Below are 21,164 nucleotides of genomic sequence, written 5' to 3'. Positions count from 1 at the left end.
TAGTTTTCAGTTCATGACAGTCAGGCATGTTCAGCTCTAATTTGCTCTCTCCTTGAAGTAGAATTGTTTCAAATTTACATCTTGTACAGAAACACTTGGAAGGAACATTACAAAAATATTTTCCATTTCAACAAAGAATTGAAATGTTTCCTCTGAACAGAAAAATAGTGTGTCTTCCCTGAAGCATTGAAAGTTTGTGAACCTGGTAAATGTTTCATACATAGGCGTTTTAGAACCCACAGCAGATATGCATGTTGAACATGTTTTTGATGTTTTCTGGATACTCTGAACGATATAACCAGATACATTATATAAGGAATTCAGTTCACTAGAATTGAGACTTGCCATAGGATGACTCACTTCTGCAGAAATTTCTACTTCTTCAGACTTAGGCTTTACCTCATGTAATGTGTCCAAGAATCCAGAAAGAAATTCCCTGTCATCTTCTTCGTAGCTACTACAAGATGCATTTCGTAAGTATTGTGACACACAGATCAACTTGAGGTTATTTTTAACCTGGACTGCATTTGCAACACACTGTTTACTTTTTAGCACACTGAAAAGATTTTCCAAACAGTCCTGAGGAAACCTGCTAGTTAAAAGAAACTTGTACTGTCTGTCTTCCAATAAATTAGCCTGCAGTTCTAACATGGCTGCGTTGAAATTAGGACACCAGTTTGAGATGGTTTCCAAATTTTTTTCTGACCAACTTCCATATTACAAAAAAGATCCCTAAAATCTTTTAAGAATGCTATGGAATCTCTGTAAACATTTAAATTAAATTTACTTAAAGCACATGATGGATCTCTAGAGGTCCTTAAATGAAACCATCTTTCTACTTGGTCCGAAAAACCATGCAGTAGTTAAGTAAGCAGGTTTATCAAGTTCTTCAGCAAGAAATTTCAGAGGACTGCTTACAGTGTGGTTTACCACATTTGCTGATGTGCACACGTCCATCTTGCCGAAGTGACTAGGGAACAGGTCTCGTTCTGATAGTTTTGGTGCCAGTTTAACCCATTTATGCCCGTAACTTTATTTTTGTCCAAATGTTGTGAATGTCACACAGCTTTTGTTTTTATACATTTTTAATTGTAAATGAGCGAACACAGATGAATCTTTACATTTAGGCCCTTTTTCAGGGTGGGTCGTTAACAACCCAGTGGGAAAATCTGATATGCATTTTTTCTTTCTTTTTATTTATATCTAAATTACTACATGTAACGACAGTAATTGTGAATATTATTTCTTTGTGTTATTGAATCAACAGTGCATAAGTAAACATTCACATAATGTTTAGTCATAAAAATACGTATAGTAAAATATAAATGACTCAATATTACCCAAACACATAATTACCATGTTATGTATGAAACTCTCTGATGCACTTGTCATGAAGCAGAGCCGGGCATGAAGGTTTGGAACAGCCTTTAGTAGTCTTGTTTTTGCAGACAGCGCATCGGCGACGTGGCTGACCAACCGCCAGCAAGTGTCCAGCATTGCGACGTGCTGGACCTCCGACCATATTTCCCACATTCCGATGCTTTCTGAGCCCCGGTGAAAATACTGGTGTTCCATATTTCTGCATCATAGCAATTACAGTTGTCCGTCTGAATGACAAATTATCCAAGGAAATTCCTGTTGATCTTGCTGTTAACATGCATTATTCATGGCGACATCAAACATCCACAAAAGAATTGGAACATACCATTTTTTCCCTCTTATTCCAATTCTGTATGCTGCTATGTTTTGATCCATCTGATCAACACCTCCCATAAAACTATTGTATTTCTTGATGACGTGGATTGTGTAATGGATATCCTCTTCTTTGCTTTGGCTGAGTACCGATCTGCTGTTCCTATAGGGTGCACGCCAAACTCATTTGAAACAACTGTCAAAATATTCAGCTGGATGACTGTCTTTAGAAAATGATAATGGATGACTCGACTGGACAGGATTATAATCTGGTGGAAAATTAGGGAGGGTCTGACCCTTCTTCCACTGCGGAATATATTTTGTATTCAGTACAGATCTTGGATTATAGTTTTTATCTCCTCTTGTTTTAGTTGTAGTCTCTACCTCAGCTTCTACTTCCAACAATACCGTAGCCTCCAATGTAGACTCAGGGGAATCATTTTCATCATCACTTGTTTCATTTGAAAACCTTACCTCAGCTTCTGCTTCCAACAATGTCCTCGTCAAGCAGTCTGGATTACTACACTCCTCATCTCCAGAATCCCCATCGCTTTCTCCATGTACAGGTGGTGGAATATAAACATCAATTTCTCCAGATATGCTCCTCGTGTCTGTTGCTTCAAGTTCAGATATTATTTCATGAGTTTTCAGTCCCTTCCTAGTATATCAAAACAAAAATAAACTATAACTAATGAAAAAGAATCATATAAACAGAAATATTACTAAGCGACCAAATGGTACCTCTCATTTTCCCACTGGGTCGTTAACGACCCACTCTAAAAAACTACTGTCATTGTTGCTATATTACTATAACTGTTACAATGCTATCAGGATATATTGTATTACTTACATTTTGATGTTTTAGATCCGTATTCAGAAGCTCGGCAATGAGCCACACTCCATGCCAACAAACAGAAATTATTAGCTATGTGCTGCAGAATTCTAGTCAATTACGCAAGCTGAGAGATAGTTTCAAATAAAATGTGAATGGTGCAGCACTAATCAAACACAGATGTTTATAACTCAAGACAACACTCTCAGTTACCAACCTAATTTATAGAAGTCACAATATAACACTACCGGGATATTTTATACAAATTACAATGGGTTAAAAGAATGCTCTTTTTCATGTGCAATTATTTCATAAATATGGCTTGCCAGAACTTCATTTGTGGGTAGCTTTTGTTTCTCTTTAATATCATTGGGTATTCTAATCACCTTATTCGATATGAACATTGATTTAATGTTTTTAAATAAATGTGGTACATCAGCAAAGACAAATACAACTTTATCCGAGTGCAGTGGATGGGCAACTGTGCACTTGATCTGCCTGCTGTTACACCCCAAGCCCTCCATAGTGCTTGGTTACAAGAACCCATATCAAAAAGTTCAATTGCAACTCTTCAGCTTTCTGAAAGATACATTCGATGATGTCATGAAAAACAGCACCATTTACTGAATCACTGGTGTAATAATAGGCAACTACTTGTTTCCACCGTGTAATTACACCACCTAACATAAAAACTAAAACATGAGTTGCCATGCCTGAGTGTTCGGGCAGTGTTACATTCCCAAAGTATTTGCTTAAGGAGCAGTCATATACATTCCCTGAAGTGATAGCCATTTCATCTAATATTAAAACACAGTCCTTTTCATGAGATTCGAAGGATTCCACTTTTAGTCTAAGAAATTCAAAAAACTTCATGTAAAATCCCACTATCAAATTTGAGATTCTGTAATCTTCTCTGCAAAGTACGTACAGTAGGCAATGGATAGCCTTGCTTGAGCAGTTCCTCATATCCACTTCCACCACAACTAAATTTCAGCTTTAGGGCTTTGGTAATAGTCACATTTGACCATTTCACAAACATGTTCGTCTTTCCTTGTTGCTTTCTTTGTAATGAAATAATCTGATCATTATTAAAAATCTTATTTACAAAAGAAAGATCATTTTCAACACAACACTTTTTCATGTTTTTTAATCTTTTGTTTGAATTCCTTAAAAGTTTCTTGTAGTTTTCAGCCTTCCTTTTTTCTTTTAAATATAGTTTCTCATACCTTGCCAGTTTTGTAGTTGATTCTTCTTGTATGGCTTGTTCAGTCTCACAGCAGTTGTCACTGTCCTCACTTGATGCAGAAGACTCAGGAGTTGAAATTTCACAAGATGATGCTGCATGTGATGAAGACGGTTGTAATTCAGCACCACTGCCAATAGAAACTGCCATATTTTGTGGAACCACTTGAGAATCTAGAACTGGACCTAAATAGGCAAAACAAGTTTTGATTTTGAATTATACAATAGAACGCATTAAAATAGGTAATCAAAGTTTAAGATAAAATCTGCAGCCTTCTTCCTTCTATGCATTTGTGTATCTGTCAGATGAAGGGGAAGTTTATTGCTACCGAATACAATGTAGAGGTAAATTGAGAAAGGGAGTCATACCTCTTTATGGCAAACATATACTGACTACATAATTATTCTGTAAGCTCACTTCATATGACATCATTTTTTGTTCTCGCTTAATGAGGAAAGACTCTAAGCCAACAGTGTTGTTTGAAATTTATGTAATTTCCTAGTACCAGTTGATGTTCCTATGTCGTTTTCGCACTTACCTTGCTATGTCTGTAAGAAATTGTATAATTTTGTATTGTTTCTTTTTTCATCTATCTTTTTCTTTCTCTCTTCCTCTCCTTTTTCTTATTCCTTTATCTATATATTATTATCCTGCTTACACCACTCCTTACTTATATTTTTCATCTCATATTTAATCTTAATACATTTCAATATACCTTATGTGCAGTCACTGGGAATCGACCCAAAAACCTTTCGATTTATAGGCAGATGCTCTACCAATACGTTATGAAGGGATTTGGTAGACTAATTTGAAAATATTCACTTAATATTTTGTGTTCTTTGTAAATGCACATCAATAGAAGGCACCAGATCAGAGGCCACTTCTGGAAGCAGCTAAGTCAGTGGAAAATTCTTCATATTGGCTATGTCTTAGCCTAATTTCGAATGTAATTTTCTGTTTGTTGGATGAAGGAGGCTTTCACACCCACTGATTGGGACTATAAACACAAATAAATAAATGACGTCAGCTGAAACCACTAAGGTCAGTGGAAAATGCTTCGTGTTAACTATATCTCAGCCTAATTCAGAATATAATTTTGTGTCTGTTGTGTGGCATTTAACATTAAAACCAATTAAATACACAGTAATACAAATAGTACTTCAGGGAGGTTAAGTTAATGTAAAGCAACTTATGTGTTCATACATGAGGGACAACATGTATTGAGAAATTGGGTACCGAAATTTATATAAGATTATTATTATTATTATTATTATTATTATTATTATTATTATTATTATTATTATTATTATTATTAATTATTTATGTGTAGGCCTATATTATATTTCCGCCAACTAACGTAACATTAGTATTTAATGTTTAATTAACAAACGTTTTCGCCATTTACATTGCTAGGTGTCATCAGTTTAAATCTAAGTTTTATATTAAAATTTTAAGGTATCGGTATACTAGAAGATAATTTAAATTTTAAAATATCCTTTTAAAATACACAAAAATATAATGATGTATTGTAATGTGTATAGAATAACATTAGATTTATGTATTTTTTAATGAAATATAATTTACACATACGTGATTAATAGTAGTAATTAGGCCTATAACTTATCAGATTAACAATATGAATATTAAAATGAAAATGACCTTTTTAAAATATTTTTAATGGAAAGCAATTTACTTACTTGACGAAGATTTGGTGGCTTTTGGAGCTGAAGCTTTTCTCTTGATTGGAGGTGTTCGTTTCATTGCTGATGGTGGTGAGAAAAAGAAGATTGTTGGTACAGCATTCGATTTTAGTTTTCGTGTGCCATCAACACGAGTTTTTTCCCCACATATCAGGAGCGAAGTGAACCTAAATAAATAAAAAATATATTGGTATTAACATAATAGATCTATACAATGAATATTTTGATATCATACTTAGACCTAACATCTGTTGGCTGTTTGTATTATTATTTTCCACAAATTATATTTTAATACATACCTCACATAAATATGAATAATCAGTTGGCTTCCACTTATCCCTTTTCATTTTAATATGCCATTCCTTTCTTCTTGCTGGATCTTTTGGGAAGCGCTTCTTTAACATGTCCTTCTTGGCTGAATTACGGCAGCACAGCCAGGCATATTTATCTAAAAACATAAGTATATGAGCATATTTCACTACATCAGTATGAATTATATCAAGAATAAACCTGCAAGTTAAACAAGCATAAAGCACAATATGAGATACTTACCTTTTATATTGCAAATCAGTCGCAAAAATAACGCGGAAAACGTATCTAGTACCATGTAGCCAGGACCTCCTAGGTCCTGATGTAGCACACAATTTTTGCTGCATAATGGCCGCTGGTACCACGTGATCTACTCGACCAATGAAAATTAACACACACTCTTGTCGCCACTGTCTCCTCGTATGAGTTACAATTGGGCATCTAAGGTCTTGATGTTTGTCTCAGGATGAACATACGTTGTACCATTCCGTTCATATACGTGGAAGCTATGCATACTCCATCGTTATCTGAATTATAATGAAAATGGTACCGGCTGCTTATCCAAAAAACAACCTTTCTCTCTTTGATTTGTTTGCAGTTTCTTGGGATATGGGGCACTTCTTGTAAAGTGGAGGCCACCAATTTTTGAAATCTAACACAATCTCAGATGTTCCAGTTCAACACAGGTGAACTTCTGTTGTGAGCTGCTTGTGATGATCAATTCAGCTAACAGGTGAATAGTGTAAATTAGAGCTGGGGATGGAGCGAATAGAATTGTTGAGTTACTCGGTTCTATCGGTTTATGTGCTTGGCAGCGGAGCACCGAAGTTACTCGGTTAACCGTAGCCGTTACCGGTCAGTTCAGACGTTCAAACAGAATTCAAGTGTTTTACTTAATTCTAGCAGGCAACAACGTAGGTACTGTTGTATTTAAATATTTTCTGCTGCAGGACAAATTATTTCCTTGTTCCCAAAGCGGGCTAAAAGGCCTCTAGTATTGAAGAGGAGTTCATCCTATTATATGACCTGTCAAGTGGGCCTAATGAACACTGACAGTCTGAACATATTACTGTAAATAATAATAATAATAATAATAATAATAATAATAATTATTATTATTATTATTATTATTATTACTATTATTATTATTACTATTATTATAAAAATATGTTAAAAAAGGAAGTGAATTATATTTTCTTCTATTTGTGTTTATTGGATTTGTGTTACCTCATCAGTCATAATGTTATTTGTATTTATTTCTACGAATTAGGTTACCTAATTACTTTAATTTATCAATAATATTACTCTTCACGAAAGAGAACATGATTGTATTGAAGGGTAGTAATGTTATAAAAGAAATAAACATTATGTTCTTCAGTTTAAGATTCCACGTTTTATTGATTATTTTATCCACTCTCCGTAGGCCTAATAGTAAATAATTGTGTGTGTTATTTTTAAGTGTTTTAGGCAGCGCTTCATGGAGCCTGTTTCTTTCTTTTTTTTTTTTTTTTACTGCAGCATTTAACGTTTACCTCACTTGTTAATTTATTAGCTGTTAGTATTAGGCCTATAAATTATTTTATGCTCGCCCATGCCGAAATGTAGTAATTATACACCTGGTAGCAGTCCTTTAATGCATGACATTAAAGTACACGTACTCATTAAAGTACAGGTGTTCAGCCAATGACAACTCAGCTTACAGGTGTTCAGCCAATGACAAGTCAGCTTTGTACCGTTATAAAACCGGAAGTATCGATTATTCTCGGATATGCAATCGAAAGAGAATTAGCGAAAAGTCACGGAGGCTGGAAATCCAATACTGTCGCAGAAGGTTATGTTCTGTTACTATAATAATTAGCGTTAATTGTAAATAATATTCAAATAAATTCAATTTATCATCTCGTTTTTCAATGTCGAATTCAATAATCAAGGTTATACCAAGTTTAACGGGATTACATCAAGGTCAATGACATTATTGTTCCTCGGAAAAAATCAATACTTTCGCGTCTGCGCACATCTCACAATTCACGACCTAGAACAAGATCACTTTCGATCTTCGATCTTGCGCTCGTTTCATAAACATCCATATTCGCTTCTTAATTACTAATCATTATAGACTCGTTGCCTAATGTACTATTATCAATTTTATTTCGTCTGTCATATATAACAACACTGAAAGTTAAATAGGCCTTTCATACAAAATAACTCCGCAAATAGTTGTAATCACGCAAATGAAATTTGCAACCGCCATTTTTCAATGGAGAGAAGAACTTTTATCTCGTCAATTGGCAAAGCGAAAGCGCTTTACTACAACGCTTTTAAAACACGCTTGGTTCCACCACAGTCTACTATATACAGTCGCGAAGCTCAATATGTAGTAAATATGCAAACATGGGTAGTTGCCCACCACTAGGATCGCTACTATCACCTCATCATCGCAGATCTCTCTCCTAGCAGCTGACAAAATATGTTACACTTTCGTTGTCGTGTTCTTTTGGAAAAATTAACACCTTCCTTCCATTATTGAAATATTAAATGCATAAAGTTAATTTATTATTTTAATGAAGTATATTAAATTCCACCATAAACTCTAAGATACCTGCAAGAAATGAGTTAATACAATTTTTGTTTGTGCAAAACGAACTGAAATTTACTATAATAGCTTCGCTCATTCAAGATTATAGCGATAATTAACTATGAATTGAAACCAATAAATATTAATTTGCATTTTCCTTTACAACAATAATAATGGAAATATGAATTAATGGAGTAACTTACGTGTACCGGTACTTGTAGTGTAGGCTTACGTAGTTAACAAAGTGGGATGAGGTTAAGCAATAATAATCACACCAGAATTGGAAATAAAACGTGATCAATAAATTTTATTCTAACAGACTTTTTCTACGTCTCTAGTAAAGTAACAAATAAAAATAACAACAAAATTAACAGCTATAATTAAAAAACATATCCTTTGAAAAAAAAAGTAGGCCTAAGCAATAATAATCCCATCAGAATTGAAAATAAAACGTGATGAATAAATTTCATTAAAGCAAACTTAATTTTTCTACGTCTCTAGTAAAATATTATTATTCCAATTATTGTATTTTAGCCATTAACATTTTCATTACAACCAATAACGAACATTTCACAAGCATCATTGTGAAATACGCAACGAGCTGGCACTCGATGGAAATACGACACAGTCCAAAGTCGACCGTGGACAGTCTATTGTTTCTAGTTGCTAACCGCTTGGAGCGCTTTATCACGAGATTTGCAAAAAATCACCTCAAGCTTCGCGACTGTATATAGTAGACTGTGGTTCCACTTTCAAAGTACGTTCTAAAATCTACTCAATCTATCTAAATTTTAAATCAACCGCCACAAATTTGTACTCGGTTCAACCGAGTAATGACGTCACAGTAACTGCTCAGAACCGAACCGCTCCGTCCCCAGCCCTAGCGTAAATCCTATCATGCCTCCGCAGGTTCCTTTTGATCATTGCAAAATCCATATCGCATGGTATAATACAGTGTCCACGAACAGGAAGCTGTGTTATATTAAGCAGCTTATTGTAAAAACTTGAGAGAGTAGTTTTGCTGATTAAAATTTACTTAGAAACAAGTACAAATAAAAAATATGGCAAAAAAAAACTTACTAGCAGGACTTTCCAAGTCTTTTAGCCTCAAGTTTTACGCTTTGTAGCTTGTGTATGAACTTCCATTAAATCTGGCTTTCTGTATCATATTTCTTTCATAGTTTTCTGGCTATCTTCGTCTCTGGACAACTCGTTCTCCATGTTCTATCTTTCAATAGTTATCTCGAATTACAGATAATGTAAGATATAGCATATAGAAGCAATCACCAAATTAACGAAAGTTATGTAGCTGACATCCAAAGAAATTAAAATGTTGGAATCAAACAATCGCCAGTCACCAAATAACTGACATGCAAAGAGATTACGATATCGGAACTAGCTTGTAGCATCCACAACAGCACTGGGTTTGTTGTTAAAAGGGCAGAAACGCCAGTCTTATACCCATTTAACGTGAAACCTAGAAACTAATGTCTCTCTAACCGCGTATTGGATACTGATACATATGCCCCTTTAACATAGATTGATAGACCAATCTTCAAAGATTCAAAGGCAGTGAAAAAACGAAAATGACTTATAGTGGTGGTTATGCCCTTTTAACATTGACGCGTTCATATAATAACAATAATTAATATCAGTCCATATCTGTGGAGCAACGGTTAGCGAGTCTGGTCGTGAAACCAGGTGGCCCGGGTTCGATTCCCGGTCGGAGCAAGTTACCTGGTTGAGGTTTTTTTCCGGGGTTTTCCCTCAACCCAATATGAGCAAATGCTGGGTAACTTTCGGTGCTGGACTCCAGACTCATTTCACCGGCATTATCACCTCCATCTCATTCAGATGCTAAATAACCTAAGCTGTTGATAAAGCGTCGTAAAACAACCTATTAAAAATAATTAATATCATGAATAAACATTTCCTATCGGAGGCACTTAGGCTAGTTGCATTTGGCCTCATCGAGGATTTCGGTCACCGGCCGCTACTGATGACACCTATCGACAAATTTAATAACAAACAAACGGCGATCACACATGTAAATGTAAAGGTACGGTCACACGTCGCTACTTTTGCAGCGCTGCAGTACAAAAAACTGCGCAACTCTTGTACTGCGACGTGTGAACAATGGTGCAACCCGAAAAGTAGCGGCTGCCGAACCTGCTGCCCGCTACTTTTCCATGCTGCGCGCAGCTTAAAAGTAGCGACGTGTGAACAGGGTTCTCAGGGTTGCAGCCGCAGCATTTTGATATCGGTTTTGTTGAAACTTTTGCTGCGGTTGCAACCACTGTTACCACCCAAATGTGCCAATGATACTTTGATTGTTTGGATATATTTTAATGTTAGATGTGATTAAAATAAATTATCTGTAACAGCTATTAAATACACAACACAGTCTGAGCATAATTGCTGACAATATAATTAATTTTTTTTAATTTTCTGTAGCATAATTCCAAACAGGAGGGTTGCCAACATTGCTTACGTGAATATACTGTTGGTTATCATTTAAGTATATATGCGTTTTTAAAAGCTTTATAGTAAAAATAATGTCAATTTCTGAATACTAGATATGACAGAAAAGTAAATAATAGATAAGGAATCTTTCGCATGAGTTTCTTAATAATGCGAACATAACCACAAAATGTATATTGAGAAGTCAACACGGAGATGGAAACCTGCAGCATGACTGCGGCCGCAAAAGTAGCGCATTGCGTGTGAACAGACTCGCAACCTCCAGTTGCAACTTTTGCAGCACTTGGGTTGCGTAGCACGAAAAGTAGCGTGCAGCGCTCTACTTTTGGCTTACATAAGATAGGCAAAAAATAGTATGCAATACAGGTGTTAAGTGCATAACAGAATCTCGGAAATAGAGAAGGCTCGACTTCGTCTCGTCTTCTCTAACTTATCTCGATTCTGTTATAAGGCACTTATCACGCTTGTATCGCGTGGATATGCATTCCTTAGAAATATATATTGTGGTTAAATGAAATTTGAAGGTATCTGGTTTCGTCAGCAGCAAGTTGTGAAGACATAAAGGACAAAATAATGTTAGAAATATGACCAGATTTTTGTTAGTCGGTCTCATCTTCAACCTTTTCACCCCTCCCAAACATGTGACACTTAAAGTTTGCAACTCCGCTGTTGCCAAGAAGTAATTCATAAGTCAGTGACCCTGTTAACATAGCTGAAAAAGAACTTATCACGCAGAATGCAGACTTCTGACATTTTTCATTCCCCTTTCACTCCTTCTATTTCAATAGGCTGAACAGTCTACCACGGCCAACGCAAGGAGTTAATGCAACAATTCTCTGGAATGACGAATAAAAAGTTTTATAAGTGGTTTTGGGCAATATTTAATTTCTTTTGCGTCATGTTTCCAAGTTTTATGTCATATTTTGGTATTTAGGGGATAATTCCAAACTTCCACAGTTCTTTGGTCAAATAAATCCTAACGCAACTCATCAATGAATACGAGTATATGATTTATTTGGTTTATAAAGTGCCGGTCTGTGGCTGCCTAAATGTGTTTCTGGTGATGTTCGGAGAACAAGAGGATATTCTCTATTTCATCTTATGTATTCTCTCTTTCATTCAGTTCCATGCCATCAATATTTATGTGTACATATTGACGTACTAGCTTCGATTACGCCGGCTGAAAATGTTGAGGTAGATTAGCTACTTCTCTCCATAAAACACTTCTGACCATGGCTTAGAGCAACACCACCTAGATACAGGCCTGACCATTGAAACAAGATGGCCGCCAAAGTAGGCAGCACCATATCTATGAAAGTATTCACATTTTTAATGCAACGAAGTAATAGAAGCAATATAATTGCGAAAACAGGAATTAATCCTTCATTTTTATAGAAATTAATGAAGCTATAAAAACAATTTGCTACTTTGAATACGTTTATGCTGTAAAATATATAAATAATGAGAAATACTGCACAGCAGTAAAATAAAACATTATCTCAAGATTGTAAACATTACCATCTGTTCAATTTCAATTAGTATTTATGCACAGAAGTAGGTCTAAGTAGTTTTAATCGGCCACTGTACGAAAATAATCTTTATTAAACTCATCAGTGTAATTATTATGACATTGAACAGGAACAAACTAATGCATTCTTAATTTTCCAAGTATGTCTAAATTAAGTGTACAACAAATACGGTATTCAAGAAATTTTATTGAATTTAAAACAGAAACTAAGAGGTGACGTATTTATAAAATATAAAACACAATTTCTGATAGTGAAATTAAAAATACATATCATTATAAATACCTTTATTTGGTCAACTTTATGAAAAGATCACACACGATATCTTGCTGAAGTTCCTTTCTAAATTCATACAAACTTTTTACTTACATTTTTAGATGTATGATCAATTTTATGCACACAGTTGGTTCCCACAGAAGTTCATGGTCTTCAATTAACTTCATAAGAAATCTTGAGGACATACACTTCAATAATCTATGGAAGTCAGCTTAGGCCTGTAGTTTTTAAGTGACAAAAGTGAATAAAAATATGTAACAAACAACTGTGGGTTCAAAGGGCTTTTATCACATCGCAATCATTATTACCCTTGTGCCTAGGCCTATGATATCTTGTAGATGATAAATCCATACACACTTTCTACATAATGTATTTTTAGCTTTATAACAACTGCTGCAGACAGAAAGTTCTCACGTAATCCACAGTCCACAAGTAACTTTAACATCACATTATGAGGCAGCAACTGTCCTTTTATTAACAACTCTAAGGAAATCTTCCTTCCCAAGTACGACAAAAGTCTTGAAATAACAAATTAAAAAATCATAAATCACCACGTAATTAGATTTGTAAAATTAAGAATGAAGTTTACAAAAAAAAAAAAAAGACAAGTAAATTCAATATTGACAAGGCAGAAAGTAAGTGATGATATATTTACAGAATATAAATTAGTAGTATCTACAAAGATATGTAGAACTATAAGTACAGAGTCGTCTAATTTACTTTTTTGGGACACATTATTTATGAGTAAAGATGGTACGCTTTCTGACACTTGTTGATTTTGAAATATCATTTTTCATTTTGCAATAATTGTTCAGAAAAATGTTAGTTGAAATCCATACAAACTTTTTACATATACTTTCAGCTGTATGCCCACTGCTGCACACAGAGGGTTCCCACAAAAGCTCATAGTCTTCAATTAGTTTTAATATGATACCATGAGCAAGTACCCTTTGATTTTCAGATTTAAGAAAATCTGATTCTAACACGCCACACAGTTTAGAAATTACAACATAGGAGTGAATTACAATATTTATCATGAACAATTGTGGGTACGAAAGTTTACCCCTACTCTTATCTCTTATCAGCTTGTAAGCATCATCTGCAGTACACATTGATTCATCAATCACAATCATTTCTTTGCAAGCCACACATTCTGACTGCTTAAATATAGCATGACAACAGTATCCTGCTAGGTAGACCAGAATTGGAAGGTCCTCATTACAATTGTCAATATCCTCATCATTTATTTCTAAGGCGGTTTGAAATTTGTTCTCATATTCTTCAGTTACCATATCCGAGGGCTCTGATGGAGCTTCAGAAAACTCATCAACTATGATATCACCATATGTTTTGGACCTAATCTTCAGTGCTGCTGAGGACTGTAATCTAATCTTCTGTTCAACTTCAAAAAGTTGTCTTAATGAAATGTTATATTGTTCACCAGCCATTTGTCTATATTGACCAAACCTGCTTTCTAGATTGTCAGTCTGAAATTTTCCTGGCAACAAATAGGAAAATTTTAGTTGAGAAAAGCAATACTGCTGCAATTTCAGAAAGCCCTGAGTTGTTAGTATCATGGCACACATGGTTTCATTAGATAAATACCCTTTACTTTTCATTTCTTTCCACTTAACTAGCCAATCAAGGATCTTCTTCAAATACAACATACATTCATCATTTTCGGACTTAATAGGCATCATTAGAGCATTATTTAGCCTAATTCCTTTCCCTGGTGTCTTTGCATTAACTACATTCCACAGTCCAATATTATCTTAATATAATTGGCTGTGGCTTCATAATGAACTAGGTTATAACTTTGACCCATTATTTTAAGACCATGAATAACATTTTCATTGAAGACCTGGAGAGCTAATTTCACATTCTGTCTTTCAAGAGAAGATGGGCATAGTGCTTTTAAAGTAAGACCGTAAGCAAATTTTAATAGTTTGTCATGCTGCAATTCATGCAGTTTTCTAATTGTTACAAAAGAAGCAACTCAAGAGAATTATCGACATGTGACTCAGTATGTGGATAATGCATACACATGTCTTTTTGATTCAACCAATTGTTCCTTATGCACTTCAACAAATGAACTGAATCAACAACATAGAACAAAGGCCTACTTTCATCAACCGGATGAGGGTACTGGCATGTTAATTCTTTTTCCGAAGAAAACAACAGCATACATTTCCTATTTATACTGTTGTTGTCACTTACAACACAACTTACAAAAAATCCCATTGCCTCTAAACCTATTATAATTTTTTTTTCACAATTTGATGCAAACTTTCAGCACACATTGTCTTCACAGGTAAAATATGAACTAGTTCCTTAAAATCTGACAGCAGCTTGAAATCCTAAAACAATGTGCGCTTGTAGCAAGCTGGACATTATTAAAGGCTCCTCCAATAACAGCACCTCCTGTAGTCCATACATGGATTTATATGTATTTCGTCCATCATAAGAACCAAATAGGCTATTTATCAGAAAACTTACTCTTCACATATGACAGGAAATGATTATCATGTTTTTTTTTATTGGGTTATTTTACGACGCTGTATCAACATTTAGGTTATTTAGTGTCTGAATGAAATGAAGGTGATAATGCCGATGAAATGAGTCCGCGATCCAGCACCGAAAGTTACCCAGCATTTGCTCGTATTGGGTTGAGGGAAAACCCCGGAAAAAACTTCAACCAGGTAACTTGTCCTGACTGGGATTCGAACCCGGGCCACCTGGTTTCGCGGCCAGATGCGCTGACCGTTACTCCACAGGTGTGGACGATTATCATGTTGTTCTAGATGTGGGCCAAGTGAAAATGTTGAGACAAGTCTCTTGATTGTAAAACTATTGACTGTAGACTTCTGATATATTTATAACAATGAGGGGATATGGAATGTACAATACAAGAAAATATGAGAAGGGAAGAACTGTATGACTTCTTTTTTGTAGAAATAAGCTGAAGCTGTTCTGCAATGAACCTAATGACCTCAGTGAATTTTGATTGAGGAGAAACACAACACATTAAAAGAGCTGATACAAAGGTCAGAATTTTGTTCACATCCTTTTTCTTTCTGCCTTGGGTATTAAATAACTCTTTTAACATACTCCAGAGCATTGCTAATTTCATCCAAATTGCTAACAGTTTTAGGAATATTATTATCTGCATCACTCTCCACTTCTACATCGTAACTGTACAACTTAACTTCTAAATTTTCATTAATTACTATTGGGTATGTTATAACAGGTGCCGGAGAGAATTCAATATTTGCAAATGTGATACTGTTATGCTTCTGTATTACAGTCCAGAACTCTGGAATATTCAACAATTCTATTTTAGTTTTTAGTGAGTGAAATCTACAAATGATACTTGTTCCTGATGGGATATAAATTCTGCTGTAGAAGTTCCAATTACTATCAGAAGATTTGCATTGTCTATCTTCAACCGCTTTCCATCCGGGCCTCCTCTATGTGAACTTGCAGAACTTAGATATGTAGGACAATTTGGCAAAATCGATGGCACACTTCCTGGTACTAATCTTGGCGTTTTCAATGGTACAGTTATTTCTTGGCCATTTGCACAGTTAAATATTGTATTATTCCTGATGTGTTTATCGTGAAAGTGCAATTCACAAACCTGCAATTTAAAAGTAATATTTAGGCCTATATTAATTTTCTGATCACATTTCATAGGCCTGTACTTATAAGAAACTTCACTGGTTATTACAATGAAACAACAGGTTATTATAAGACACTTCTTGTATTTTTCCTAATCACGGATTGGTAATTCTCTACAAAAGCTACATCACCAAGGATGGAAAATTTATTTTTGTTCCACTGGCCTCTATAAGATATAGGACATAATGAAAAACACATAGTTTTAGTTTGCAACCACAAATACTTTCAGCATAAAAATAGTTTGATACTTACTGGTATTGGTAATGTACTATATTCTAATATGGGCCTACAATGTTGTAAGCCATCACCGCTTGTTACTGATTAGAAATTACCAACATAGGCCTACTTAGAAGCCAACTACCACCTGCGCCATCTGTACACGAGAGTAGCAGCCCATGGACTACATCACCGAATATGCCTAACCAAGGGATAGCACAGCCCACCGACGGATGTCAGTGCACCGTATGTGGAGGACTCTGTGATACTTATCACATCATCGAATGCAAAGAAAGAACATTGACACTGTCCCACTATGCAAACGGTGCTAACTTTACTTAATCGTACTTATGTACACAGTGTGTTCAATAAATATATTATTATTATAAATCATTTATCTAATTTATTTATATTTCATTTTTTTTATTTATTCATCTATTTTATTTATTTACATATTTATATATCTTATTTATTCATTTATATATTTATTTTATTTATTTATTTAAATTTAATTTCATTCTATTTATTCATTTATTTATATTTTAATTATTTAATTTATTTATATATTTTATTTATTTTTTTACTTCCATTTAATTTACTTAATTTATTTATTTTGATTTAATTTTTTTACTTTATATATTTATATTTAATATATTAAATTAATATATTTAAATTAATTAATTAATTTATATATATATTTAATTTATTTGATTGATTTATTAAATTAGTTATTTACTTATTTATTTTTATATTTAAATTTAATTTTATTTATTTATATATTTATTTATTCATTTATTTAATTCATTCATTCATTTAATTATTTATTCATTTATATTTTATTTATTTATTTATATTTAGTATACTTTATTTACTTATATATCTAAGTAATTTGTTTTAATTAATTAATTTATTTATTTATATATTTATTTGGTTATTTCTTTAATATATAGAATTAATTTATTTTGGTATATTTAGTTATTTATTTAATTCATGTAATATATATTGTTTTTTAATTAATTAATTAATTAATTTACATATTTATTTTCGATTGCTTATATTAATTTATTTTATTTAATATCATTTATTTACTTATTTTATTTAATTTAAGTTATTTAATGTATTTATTTTAATTTAATTAATTAATTTTTTTAATTATTTATATATTTATTAATTTTATTTACTCTAATTTCTTTTATTTTAAGTTATTTTATTTTAATATATTTTATTTAAATAATTATATTTAATTTATTTTTTTATTTATTATATTTACTTAATTTGTGTATTTATTTTATTTTATTCATTTATTTACTTTATTTTTATTTATTTTTACTTAAAATTTATCTATTTTATTACTTCTTATTCATTTATCTTATTTTATTTATTACAACTTAATTTATTTAATTTACTTTATTTAAATTTATTGTATTTTATTTATGCTTATTTATTTATTTATATATTTTTATATATTTAATTATTCTATTTACGTATTTAATTTATTTATATTATTTATTTGATTTAATTTATTTTATTTATTTATTTATTTAAATCTATATAAATATTAATTTTATTTCAGTTTATTTTATTTTATTTATCTAGATAATTTAATCATTTATTTTATTCAATTTAATTTATTTATTTTGATTTAATTTATATTCTTATTTTATTTCTTTCTTTAATTTTTCTTATTTATTCATTTTTATTTATTTATTCTTCTATTTTATTAATCAATATATGTATTTATTCTATTTTATTTATTTTAATTTATTTTATTTTATTGATTATATTTAATTTATATCATTTATTCTAATTATTTTTTTAATTAAATCATTTTAGTTTATTTATTTTTATTTATTTAAATTTATTTATTTTAGTTTATTTCTTTATTTTAATTAAATTCATTTACTTATTATACTTTTCATTTTATTAATTTACTTCATTTATTTATTCATTTTATTTATTTTAATTTTTAATTTATTCATTTATTTTAATTTACTTCATTTCAATTTATTTTGTTTTATTTAATTCATTTATTTTAATTTTATTCATTTACTTATTTCATTTATTTAAATAGTTTTATTCAATTTATTGTATTTATTTATCTTATTTTTTTAAGTTTCATTTTTATTTCAATTTATTTTATTTTAAGTTCTTTATTTAATTTATTTCATTTAATATGCTTTATTTAATTTTGTTTATTTTATTTATGTTATTAATTTACTTATTTTATTTACATATTTAATTTATTGTCTTAATATCTTTAATTTAATATATTTAATTAATTTATTTATTCTATTTACTTTAATGTATTTTTTATTTCATTTTAGTTTATTTATTTCATTTCATTTATTTTATTTATTTTTTATGTCATTTTAATTTAATTTATTTATTTTATTCAATATTTTAATCTAATTTATGTTTTATTTATTTAATATATTTATTTATTTTAATTTAATTTATTTACTTATTTTATTTATTTATTTTATTTTTATTTACTTAAGTTATTTTTTTTTTCTTTATTGTCCTAAAACAGCATGTTTAATTTATTTATTTTATTTCATTTATTATTTACTTTATTTATTTGATTTATATATATATATATATATTTACTTTAATTTACTTTATCATAATCTATTTATTTAATTTATTTTATTTAATTCAATTAATTTATTCATGTATTTATTTTATTTATTTTATTTCTTGATTTATTTAATTTACTTAATTAACTGAATTTAATTAAGTAATATATTTATTTTATTTTAATTTATTTAATTATTTTAGTTTATTCATTCATTTAATTAAATTTATTTTGTTTATTTAAGTAATTTAATTATATATTTACTTTATTTTTTATTCAAATTATTTATTTAATTTATTTAATTTAATTTATTTAATTATTTAATTTATTTATTTTATTTATTTATTTCATTTATTTAATTGATTTACTTTATTGATTTAATTTAATTTATTTTCTTTATCTATTTTTTAATTTTATTTATTTTATTTATTTAATATTATTTAGTTACTTTTATTTATTTAATATAATTTATTTATTCATTTTATTTTTATTTATTTATTTAATTAATTTCTTTATTTACTTATTTATTTAATTTATTCAATCAATTGATTTATTAATTTATTTAGTTTTACTTATTTATTTATTGATTTTTATTAATTAATTTTATTTTATTTATTTATTCATTTATTTTATTTTTTTTAATCTACTTATTTTACTTTATTGATTTATTTGTTTGATTTAGTTTATTATTTTTTTATTTTAATTCATTAATTTTATTTATATATATATATATATATAAATTATTTAATTTAATTTACATAATTTTTTATTTTATTGTATTAATTTATTTATTTATTGCATTGTATTTATTTAATATAATTTATTTAGTTTATTTTATTTATTTAATTTACTTATTTCATTTATTTAGTTTATTTATTTAAATTATTTTATTTATTTAATTCATTTACTTATTTTATTTATTTATTTTATTTTATTTATTTAGTTTATTTCATTTATTTACTTATTTGTTCAGTTATTTAATTAATTAATTTATTTTATTTATTTATTTCATTTAAGTTATTTAATATATTTAATTTAATATATTTATTTCATTTTAATTATTTATTTAATTACTTATTCATTTATATATTTATTTATATTTAATTTCATTCAATTTTATTTATTGATTTATATTTAATTTTATTTAATTAATTTATTTACATTTAATTTTATTTATTAATTTATATTTAATTTTGTTTATTTATTTATATTTAATTGTTTTTATTTTATTTATTGATTGATTTATTTATTTATATTTAATTTCATTTAATTTATCTATTTTTGCATTTATTTATATTCAATTTTATCTTAATAACCTATTTGTTTATATGTAATTGTGTTAAATTTATTTATTTATATTTAATTTTATTTAATTGATTTATTCATTTGATTTAATTTCTTCCCGTAACCACTACAGGTTGCCATCGACAAAGAGTACCACGAGAGACAGACAGATAGACACATAGATAGTTTATTTTATTTTAATTAATTTAATTAATTAATTTATTTAATTATTTTATTTTATTCATTTATTTAATTAATTTAAATTGATTTAGTTTATTTAATTAATTTAATTATTTATTTATGTTATTCTTTATTCAATTTATTTACTTAATCTATTTAATTTAAATTATTTAATTATTTAATGTTATTTATTTTATTAGTTTAATTTATTTATTTAATTAATTTAATTTAATTTATTTACATATTTATTAATTTTATTTTATTTAATGTATTTATTTTATCTATTTAATAATTTATTTAATTAATTAATTTATTTACTTATTTATTTAATTTATTTAATTTTATTTAGTTACTTATTTAATTTATTTAATTCAAATTTTTAATTCAATACATTAATTAATATTTTTTATTTTTTTAATTTTATTAATTAATTTCATTTTATTTATTTAGAACACTTTAAAAATGTGGACATATGGCAGGAACTAAAAATGGATCCTATAGTTAATATTGTTCAACAATATCGACTTCAGTGGAAAAAACATGTCGAAAGGATGGATCGCACTAATGGCCTAAACAGATTCTTACTTATGTACCAAG

General features: G+C 29.7%; 2 long non-coding RNA genes across 4 annotated transcripts in view; one reads left to right on the top strand and one right to left on the bottom strand.

Moving 5' to 3' along the window:
• LOC138710120 (uncharacterized) overlaps positions 1–21,164 on the top strand; it is a 143,484-nt gene that overhangs the window by 77,623 nt on the left and 44,697 nt on the right. Inside the window, exon 6 of one of the 3 annotated variants that reach the window (XR_011335066.1) lies at positions 16,653–16,904. The exons of the other annotated variants lie outside the window; for them this stretch is intronic. This is a non-coding gene — a long non-coding RNA (uncharacterized lncRNA). Of the gene's footprint in view, positions 1–16,652; positions 16,905–21,164 lie in introns of those variants that run through there. 3 annotated transcript variants of the gene reach the window in all.
• LOC138710122 (uncharacterized) lies at positions 3,723–6,757 on the bottom strand. Its single transcript, XR_011335069.1, has 4 exons — positions 6,020–6,757; positions 5,767–5,915; positions 5,465–5,634; positions 3,723–3,952 (listed from the first exon to the last, which is right to left on the bottom strand). It is a non-coding gene; the product is annotated as an uncharacterized lncRNA (long non-coding RNA).

This window comes from Periplaneta americana, chromosome 12 (genome assembly GCF_040183065.1).
Source record: "Periplaneta americana isolate PAMFEO1 chromosome 12, P.americana_PAMFEO1_priV1, whole genome shotgun sequence".
Lineage (NCBI taxonomy): Eukaryota > Metazoa > Arthropoda > Insecta > Blattodea > Blattidae > Periplaneta > Periplaneta americana.
This window is presented reverse-complemented; position numbering and strand designations above follow the sequence as displayed.